General features: G+C 41.8%; 1 pseudogene; it reads right to left on the reverse strand.

Annotated features, from left to right (window-relative positions):
* Positions 1-8040: 8040 nt before the first annotated feature.
* LOC114501299 lies at positions 8041-9334 on the reverse strand (annotated as a pseudogene).
* Positions 9335-9636: the final 302 nt, after the last annotated feature.

Below are 9636 nucleotides of genomic sequence, written 5' to 3' on the forward strand. Positions count from 1 at the left end.
TGAACATAGGCACACAAATCCTTAATAAAACACCAAAAAGTCAATTTCATCAACATAGAAAAAGGGATGATACACCTTGAATAAGTGTATTCCCAGTGTATACTGGGTCCCAGGAATGAAAGGTTGAATGAACATCCAAACATCAAATGAATTTAATATACCATATGAATAAGGTCAAGTAAAGTAAAAACTATATCATCTCCACAGAAAAATCCAGCACCAAGTCATGAAAAATGCTCCCAACAAATTGGACTGCAGGGCATCTATGGACAGCCTACAGCTACTGCCAGGCTGGATGAGGGAGGGCTGAGTGCTTTCTTCCTAAAACTGCAAACAAGGCAACGCTGCTCTCAGCACTTCTGTTCAGGGCTCTGCTGGAGGTCTTCTCCTAGCCTGACAACAAAGACAAACATAAATAGATCCTAAGTAAAGATGGTCACATTGGAAAGCAAGAAGTAAACTCTTTATTTACAGATGATACGATCCTTTATGTAGAAAACCCTAAGAAATCCACACAGAAAAGTCTGGAACCAATAACTCAGTTTAGTAATGTCACAGGACACAAGAACAATACACAAGGTCAGGTGCATCTCCACATCCCAGCAACAAACTCCCCAAAGATGACATGAAGGAAACAATTCCGTTTATAGTAAAGTCAAAAAGAGCAACATACTTAGGAATACACTTATCAGAATTAGTGCCAGGTATATACACTAAAAACAATAAAATATTGCCGAGAGAAATTAAGTACAACAGGAATAATTAGACATGATATGTTTATGGATTGGAAGACGATATCGTAAAGACGGCAATTTCCCCAAAATTGATTTATGCCAACATGTCTACTTTTTAAAATTGTACGTATTGAATTTTGAAAGAGAGAGAGAAAGGAGGGGGAGAGAGAAAAAAATCAACTTGTTGTCCCACTAATTCCTGTACTTACTGCCTGTTTCTTGCACGTGCCCTGACCACAGCTGGAACTCACAACCTGGGTGCACCAGGATGACGCTCAAACCCACTGAGCAACCCGGCTGGGGCCTCGCACAAGTCTTTTAAAAATCCCAGCAGACTGGTTTTTTTTTTGGTAGAAATTGATAAGCTGATCATAAAACGTATATAAAAATACAGATCCTTGTAGATCCAAGACAGTTTTGAAAAGGAAGAACAAAGTTGAATGACTCACTGTATACGGTTTATATTCAAAACTCACTATTTAAGCACAGTGTGGTATAAGGTATTATTATGCCACTTGGGGTATTGGCGTAGGGACAGGCCTCTATAGCAATGGAGAAGGACTGAGCGTGCAGAAATGAGCCCTTACATTTATGTTACATTTATTTTAAACAGAGGTCCTAAGACAATTTAACAGAAAGTCAGTCTTTTTTAAAAAAATGGTGCAGATATTCATATGCAAAAACAAACCAACTTAAATCCTCACCTCATACCACAGACAAAAATTAACTCAAATTAGTCACAGGCTTAAATTTGAGCCCAAACAATAGACTTTCTAGAATAAAATGTGAGAGAATCTTCGTGACCTTCAGTTAGGCTGAGTCCTCAGGACACCAACACTGCAGCAATAATAGAGAAAATGGATAAACTGAGCTTCATTAAAATGAAAAACTTTTGCTCTTTAAAAACGATTAACAAAATGAAAAGACAAGTTACAGACTGGGTGAAAATATTTGCAAAACTTGTATCTGATAAAGGATTTATATGCAGAATATGTAATGAACTCCTACAAGTCAATAATGCAAGGGCCCAATTAAAGCCCAATTTAAAAATGGACAACAGAAGAGATATTTCACCAGATGTATACAAATAGCTAATAAGTACACACAAAGGTGTTCAGTATAAAAATACAAATTGAAGCCCTGGCTGGCATAGCTCAGTGGATTGATCGCGAGCTGGGAACCAAAGTGTCCCAGGTTCGATTCCCAGCCAGGGTACATTCCTGGGTTGCAGGCCATAACCCCCAGCAACTGCACATTGATGTTTCTCTCTCTCTCTCTCTTTCTCCCTCCCTTCCCTCCCTAAAAATAAGTAAATAAAATCTTAAAAAAAAAAAAAGTAAATAAATAAAATGTTTAAAAAAAAATACAGATTGAACCGCAGTGAGACTCCACTCCGTATCCACGAGACTGGTCGTAAATAGAGAAGAGACATTGCTGAGTGCAGATGAGGATGAGGAGGAACTGGAACCCTCTCATACTGTCGTTGGGAATGGAAAATAGTGTGGCTATTTGGAAAAAACTTTTTTTGTTAATGTTAAATGTAAATGAGCAACGCTATTCTTAGGAATCTGCCCAAGAGAAGAGAACACACATGCCCTCGCTGATCACTGGGGCGGAGCTACCTGAGCCCTGTGCTTCTGGGAGGCAGCGACATTGAGAAATCCTCCTGCTCTCGTGTTCTGAGAGCCACCTCGCCTCCTTCGCATATTTCCTTCGGTTCTTCCTAAGACTCTCAACGGATCTACCGATGACTTCATTGTTTCTCTGCCTCCACAGAATCCCAGCCCCGCTTCCTTTTCCTGGAGATGGTTCTCATTCCTGAATGTCCTCCCCATTGCAACAGGCTGACCCAGATCATCTTCATTGCCCAATGCATTTGCTTTTTCACAAAACAAGACTCGTTTGTGCACAATTACTTTTGGCCCTATTACTAAAACCTGGAAACAATCCAAATGTGCATCAACTAGTGAATTCATAAATAAAATGTAATGTATCCATGCGATGAATTCCATTCAGCAGTAGAAACAATGATAGACTGGTATTTGCTACAATGTGGATAAATCTTCAAAGCATTATGCTAAGTGAAAGAAAGCCAAATGCGCAAAACTACATACAGTAGAAAGTGTCCAGAAAAGTCCCATTTAGAAAGAAAGTAGATCAGTGGCCGCCTGGGTGGGGCTGCGTGTGGGAAGGGGGGTTGTCTGCAAATTCGCTCAAGGGAATTGGGTGAGGGGGGCAGAGTCTGACACCCCCAAATATGCCTTTTTGGAGATATTATCTCAAGCTGGTTATTTCGAATACCCAGGAAGACCCTCTGATTTCCCCATAACTGCCTAAAATCATCCAGATAGAGGACCTGCTCCAGGAAGGGAGCGATCATCACAGGTGACTATAGTTTTATGTGAACTAGGTGTGCTAGACAGAGAGGAGCCAGGTAAGACCCTGCTGATCACAGTCCCTGTGTCGCATTGTTACAGACAGCCCTGCACATTGTGAGCTGCCTTCTGTCCCTTTGAACTTCCAGCCACTCCCCACCCCTTCTCCTTGGCTCAGGATGACAGGTGAGCCTCAACTTCCCAGTTCATCTTTGGATCCCATATGCTAAGGGAATGCCCATATGTACATCTGTAATTAAATTTGCTTATTTTCTCCTGTCAATCTGTCTCACGCCAATTTAATTCTTAGGCCAGAAGGAACTTAGGCCAGGACTAAGAGGGGAAAGAGGAGAAACTTCTCCCTCCCCTACAGTGGAAAGTTCTAAAATTTGAATGCCATAATTGTACAGCTTTGTAAGTGTATTAAAAATCATGTAATTGTACACTTCTAAGCTATACTTACAATGGAATATAAATTATAGCTCAGTAAATCTGTAAACAGTAAAAAAAATAAAAGTTAAAACTGAAATGCTGTGACAAGCGGACAATTTACAATCAGAGCCAAATGCCGCCTATAAGTGGACTAGGCACCTAGATGTCTAGTGTTTCGTGTGATGATCTCACTCACTTCGCTTCTACAGGGCACTAGAATATGGAGAGAAATCTCTCCAAAATTTTGGGGTCCATGTTTGATCCAAATATCTAGAACCAACTTTCAGAACCAGAGGCCCATACTGCCACAGCCAAAGATCTATAATTGTGTTTATATTTTCCTGTTCAACGGGAATAATGGATAAAAAAGGAAACTGACTCGATGAAGAACCAGACTACAGTTCAAGCTTTTGATTGCGGAGCCAAATAGAGATAACACGACAAGAGACTGAAAACAATTTCACCTCACCCATCCAAAAGAAACACTCACTAATAAATGTTATAATTGCATTAAAAAACTTGTGCTGAATCTTTTTTGAAGCACACAGGGAACCAATCCCCACTAAGTGGTCTGTGGATGTTGAATGTATACAGGACATAGAGTTAAGAAAATGCTTTCTACTCCAACTGCAACAGAAGCCTGAAGCTTAGTGGTTCTTCGTTACCAATCTCTCTTTCCCAATGTATGTCTTTCCTTAGAACCTTCCTCCTACCACACATCTCTGCTTATTATGAATTCCCACTAGCCTTACAGACTTAGCTCAAATGCAACTTCATAGCTCTTTTCTTCTTGAGTTATATATATATTTTTGTGCAAGTGTATTGTCAAGTATCCTTGAATACAATGACCCGTGCCTTACTCACCCCTCAGCCTCCAGGTGCCTTGCACTTGATAGCCTCTGTGTTTGTTGAATTGGATGGGATCTATCACCCCCTGGTGGCTGCATAGGAGAAAAACAACTTTAGACTTGGCTGAAGGATTTCTCCCAATTCCTCAAACTACTGTGAATTTCAGAGGGTTCAATTTACGGTACTCAGTTCAAAAGAATTCGAGGGTGATGTTCTAGAACTGGTGTTTGGTAATGCTTGCACAATCACCCAAATTAACAATGGCTGGGCCCTTCTCTCGGTGGAAATTCCCTCCCCTCCCTCTTTTTTCCATTTCTTCCCCACTCCTCTCCCCCCTCCCACTGTTCCTCTTTCTCCACCGTGAGTCCTTTTATTGCATATCTACCAACTGTACTATTTTTCTTTCTTCTTGTCCTCAACTTTTCATCTGTCAGTTCTTTGAAATTGTCATTAACAATTTTTTTCTTGTTTTCATTCCGTTATTTCCACTGTGATCACACAAAGCACGGTTTCCTTTTCTGTCGTGTTTAATGGACGCGGTGGGCCAACCTCCCAATTCATCCGCTGATGTCCAGTTCCAGGGATGAAAAGACCTCCTCAAAGATAGTGCATTGCGTTTTTATTAACTACCCTCCCCTCAAGAGTGTTTCCTATTTAAAAAAAAAAACATGCGAAGGAATCTGCTTCGGGTGAACATGCAGGTATTAGAATGATCTCCACTCAAGCAAAAAGCGAACCGAAGGAGCGAGACCGAGCACTTGTCCGAGATCACAGGCCGTCAGTGTGTTCTTTCTACCAGCTCGCCGATCCGCGCGCACCGCTGATTTCTGAATATTAGCATCACACTTCTCTACTGTGACAGCTTTTAACAAGTGTCGTTTTCTTTTAGCAGTCGGTAATCACTTATTTCTTTAAGTTTAGTGACACGATGAATATAATTGCTCCGCATTCGCCCGGCATGATAGAACGTTAGAGCCTAGAGAACTAGAGGTGATTTAATCTAAATTCTTTATTTAACAAATGTGCAAACAGAGGCTCACAGGTGGAATGACTTAGTTGATTTTGTGCTCTTTAATTTGGCTTCCCAAGCTGAACTGTTGGGAGAATTAAAACTCGAAACTATAAAAAATTGCACTAGATTCTGACAACCTCTTCTAATTACCCAAACTAATAGGAGACAACATCTACACAGAGCTCTTATAATGCCAGGGAAAAAATCCTTTTAATGTTTATCCCATGAAACCTCTTGAACATTCCCAAATGAAGCTTCTAACACGATTGGCTTTTAAATTCTGGATCAGTCTGGTTAGACTGCCGTAACAAAACACAACAGACTGGATGGCTTGAACAACAGACATGCATTTGTTCATAGTTCTGGAGGTTGGACATCCAAGGTCAAAGTGTCGGCAGGTTGGGTTCCTCCTGAAGCCTCTGTCCTGGGCTCGCAGACAGCCGCCTCCTCGCTGTGTCCTCACATGACCTGTCCCTGTGCACACCCGTCCCTGGTGTCTCCTCTCCTTCATGGGTATTTGTTAGGTTTTGTGGTAAGAACACTTAACATGACATCTCCTCTCAACACATTTTTTTTCAATTACAGTTTACAATCAAAATTATTTTGTATTAGTTTCAACCCTCCACCCTTTTTTAAGTCCAAGACATAGTATGTGTATTCCAGGCACAGTATTGCACGCATACCTCTAGAACTTATTTATCATAACTGAAATTTGTACCTGTTGAAAAAGTTCCCATTTCCTCCTCGCCACAGGCCCTGGAAACCACCATTCTGTGCTGCTTCCGTGAGTTTGATTATTTTTAAGCAGGATCATGCAGTATTTGTCCTTCTGCAACTGGCTTATTTCACTTAGCACAATGTCCTCCGGGTTCTTCCATGTTGCTGCATAGAGCAGAATCTCCTCCTTTTTAAAGGCTGCATAATATTCCATTCTGTGTATATACTGCATATTTTTTACCTTCATGTGTCAGTAGACATTTAGGTTGTTTCTGTATGTTGGCTGTCACGACTAATAATTCAATGAATGTGAGAGTGTAGCTCTCTCTTTGAGATCCTGATTTTAATTCTTTGGGATATGTAGGCAGAAGTCAGAGTCTTGGATCATATAGTAGTTCTATTTTTAACTTTTTGAGAAATCTTCATACTATTTTCTTTTTTTAAGATTTTGTTTATTTATTTTTAGAGAGAGAAGGCAGGGAGATACAGAGAGAGAGAGAGAGAGAGAGAGAGAAACATCAATGTGCAGTTGCTGGGGGTCATGGCCTGCAACCCAGGCATGTGCCCTGACTGGGAATCGAACCTGCGACACTTTGGTTCCCAGCCTGCACTCAATCCACTGAGTTACGCCAGTCAGGGCTCATACTATTTTCCATAATGGCTGCAAGAATGTACGTTCTCCTCAACAGCACACAAGGGTTCCCTCTTCTCCACATTGTGGCCAACGCTTGTTCTTTGTTGTCCTTTTGCTCATAACCATCCCATCAGTGGTGAGGTGAGATCTCGTTGTGGTTTTGATTTGCATTTCTCTGATGCTTAGTGATGGTAAGTACCTCTTCACATGCCTGTTGGCCATTCGTATGTCTTCTTTAGAGCAATGTCTATTGCAATAGACATTGCTCTGAAGTCCTTTGCTCATTTGGTAATTAGGTTACTTGTGCTTTTAGTCCTGAGTTTTATGAGTTCCTTATATATTTTGGATATTAACCCCTTAGCAGGTATATGGTTTGCAAACATTTTCTCCCGTTATGTAGGTCAATGTTTCACTCTGCTCATTGTGTTCTGTGCCATGCGGAGCCTGTTTAGTTTCATGCAGCCCCACTTGTTTATTTTTGTTTTTGTTGCCTGTGTTTTTGTTGTCACATCCAAGAAATCGTTGACAAGATCAATGTAAAAAAGTTCTCCCCCTTGTTTTGTTTAGGAGTTTTACAGTTTCAGATCTTATGTACAAGTCTTGAACCCATGTTGAGTTTATTTTTGTGTGTGGTGTAATGTAAAAGTCTGATTTCATCCCTTTGCCTATGTCTGCCCAGTCTTCCCAGCAGCATTTGGTCATGAGACTGTCTTTTCCCTGTTGTGAATTCCTGGCCCCTTGTTGAGGACCAGTTCACTGTCTATGAATGGGTTTATGTCTGGGCTCTCCATTCTGTTCTACACATGCATGTCTGTTTGTATGTCAATACCATACTGTTTTTTTTTCAAGGTATGTATTCAACCTTTAATAACATTAACATATATGAAAAAAATAATATACTTATCTATCCCTGGTAACCAGTTAACTGCTACATCCTCCAAAACCAGAGATGGGTATTTTATTAAAAGTCAGGACTTTTCATCCCTAGCCAGTGTGGCTCAGTGGGTTCGAGGGTTGTCCTACACAGCGACAGGTGGCGGATTTGATTCCAGGTCAGGGCACATGCCTAGCTTCAGAGTTCAGTGCCCAGATGGGGTGTGTATGAGAAGCAACTGATTGATGTTTCTCTCCCATGTCCATTGTTTTTTTCTCTCTCTCTCCTTCCCTTCCCCTCTCTCTAAAACCAGTAAGCATATCTTCGGGTCAGAATAAAAAAATATACATATTATATATTTATATACATAAACATATATACATAGACATAGACTTTTTTTTTTACAAAGTCAAGACTTTTCCGACCTCGGCACCGAAACACCCTGGTGTGCAGACTTCACTGAATTTCATGCACCGAAGAGTGGCGTGTAGCGACAGACATGCCGGCACTTTTCTGTGATCTTCCCAGGAAAGCGTAGACACAGCGTGCGTCATTCACACCCTGGTCCCAACACCTTTTGTGTCTGCCAGTTCTTCCTTTAGTTCACTGTCCTCCTGACTGTGAAATGCGATGTCAAAACCTTGACGTTTCTGGACTTGAAAATGAAGAAGGCTCCCAAGACCTATTTTCTTTCTCAAAGGGATCGTCTTCTTGGAGTGCAAATTTCTGCTTAAGTGCCTGGGATATTACAGCCACTGGGTCCCACTGTGCACTGTGTCTCTTCCTCTGAGGAACGGGTCTGCCTCCAGGCGACCGTTCAATAGCATGAAGCTTAATCTTACTCATATCTTTTAGGACATCCAGTGTGTTCTGAACATCTTTGTTTTTCTGGTTTTTTGAATGACGACTATAATCAGTCCTACTGGCACCTGGGTGCTGTTTTTTCATTTCAGTTGCTGAGTTAGCTGAGTCACAGAGAGTATTACATCCTGGCTGCACAAGAGAATGTGGAGGCTGTAGGGGAGAAAACTAAGGGGGCCGTGGGGGTGGTGGGGGAGGAGGAGCAGGAAGCACTAAGCTTGGGAATGGATCTGGTTCGACGCTCAGCTGAGCAGCCCCCGATGATGGCACTTGCCCCAAACCACCAGGCCCGTCAGTCGAGTCAAAGGAGCCAGAATTTATACTGCTTTTCAGTTCCTGCATTTCCACAATTGCAGCGATCTGAGAGCGAAGGCAAGTTAGTTTATCTCCAAGGGCAGCTGTTTTTTTCGTTGCAGCTTCACTGACAGGCTGAGAGTTTTCCACTGGTCTGTCTGTTATGTCTTAGAGCAGGTGCCGGTGGATCCCAAACTAATGGCCAAGGATGGAAAAATGCACTTTTCTCTTCTTCCTCCTTTTCCCATATTCCATTTTGAAATCTGAGATAACTGGCTTCTTCATCATTTGCCACACACAAAATATCAGCGGGAGATGGAACTACAGATCCACAGTTGCCGGAGTCTACAGAGTTCAAGAATGGAATCAACTCAAAATCAGCCCTCGGCAAGGTTCTAAAGGAAGAATTTTCCCAGTAATACGGACAATACTCTGAGCTGATCCATAGCCTTTATTTCCCCAAATCTGCAAAACCTTCCTCGGAAGCTGAGCCTCCCTGCAACACTGCCATGGAATCCTCAGCAGCGAAGGGCAACACGTGTTCGTCCTGTTTCAGGAATGATCAGACCCGTGTCCACCCATGTACCTCAGTTGGAAGGACACAGGTGGTAACAGACTGGGGCCCCAGAGCCACTTGCACAGCCAGCATAATGCCACCCAGAGTGCAGCCACCTGCTCGCCTGTCCCGCACAACCTGCTGCTTCACTAATACCACACTGTTTTAATTTCTGTAGTTTTGTAATATATTTTGAAACCAAAAAGTGTGATGCCTCCAGCTTTGTTCTTTGTTTTCAATATTGCTTTACTTTCAGGATCTTTTGGTGTTCCCAATGAATTTTAGGATAATTTTTTTC

This window comes from Phyllostomus discolor, chromosome 7 (assembly GCF_004126475.2).
Source record: "Phyllostomus discolor isolate MPI-MPIP mPhyDis1 chromosome 7, mPhyDis1.pri.v3, whole genome shotgun sequence".
NCBI classification, from domain to species: domain Eukaryota; kingdom Metazoa; phylum Chordata; class Mammalia; order Chiroptera; family Phyllostomidae; genus Phyllostomus; species Phyllostomus discolor.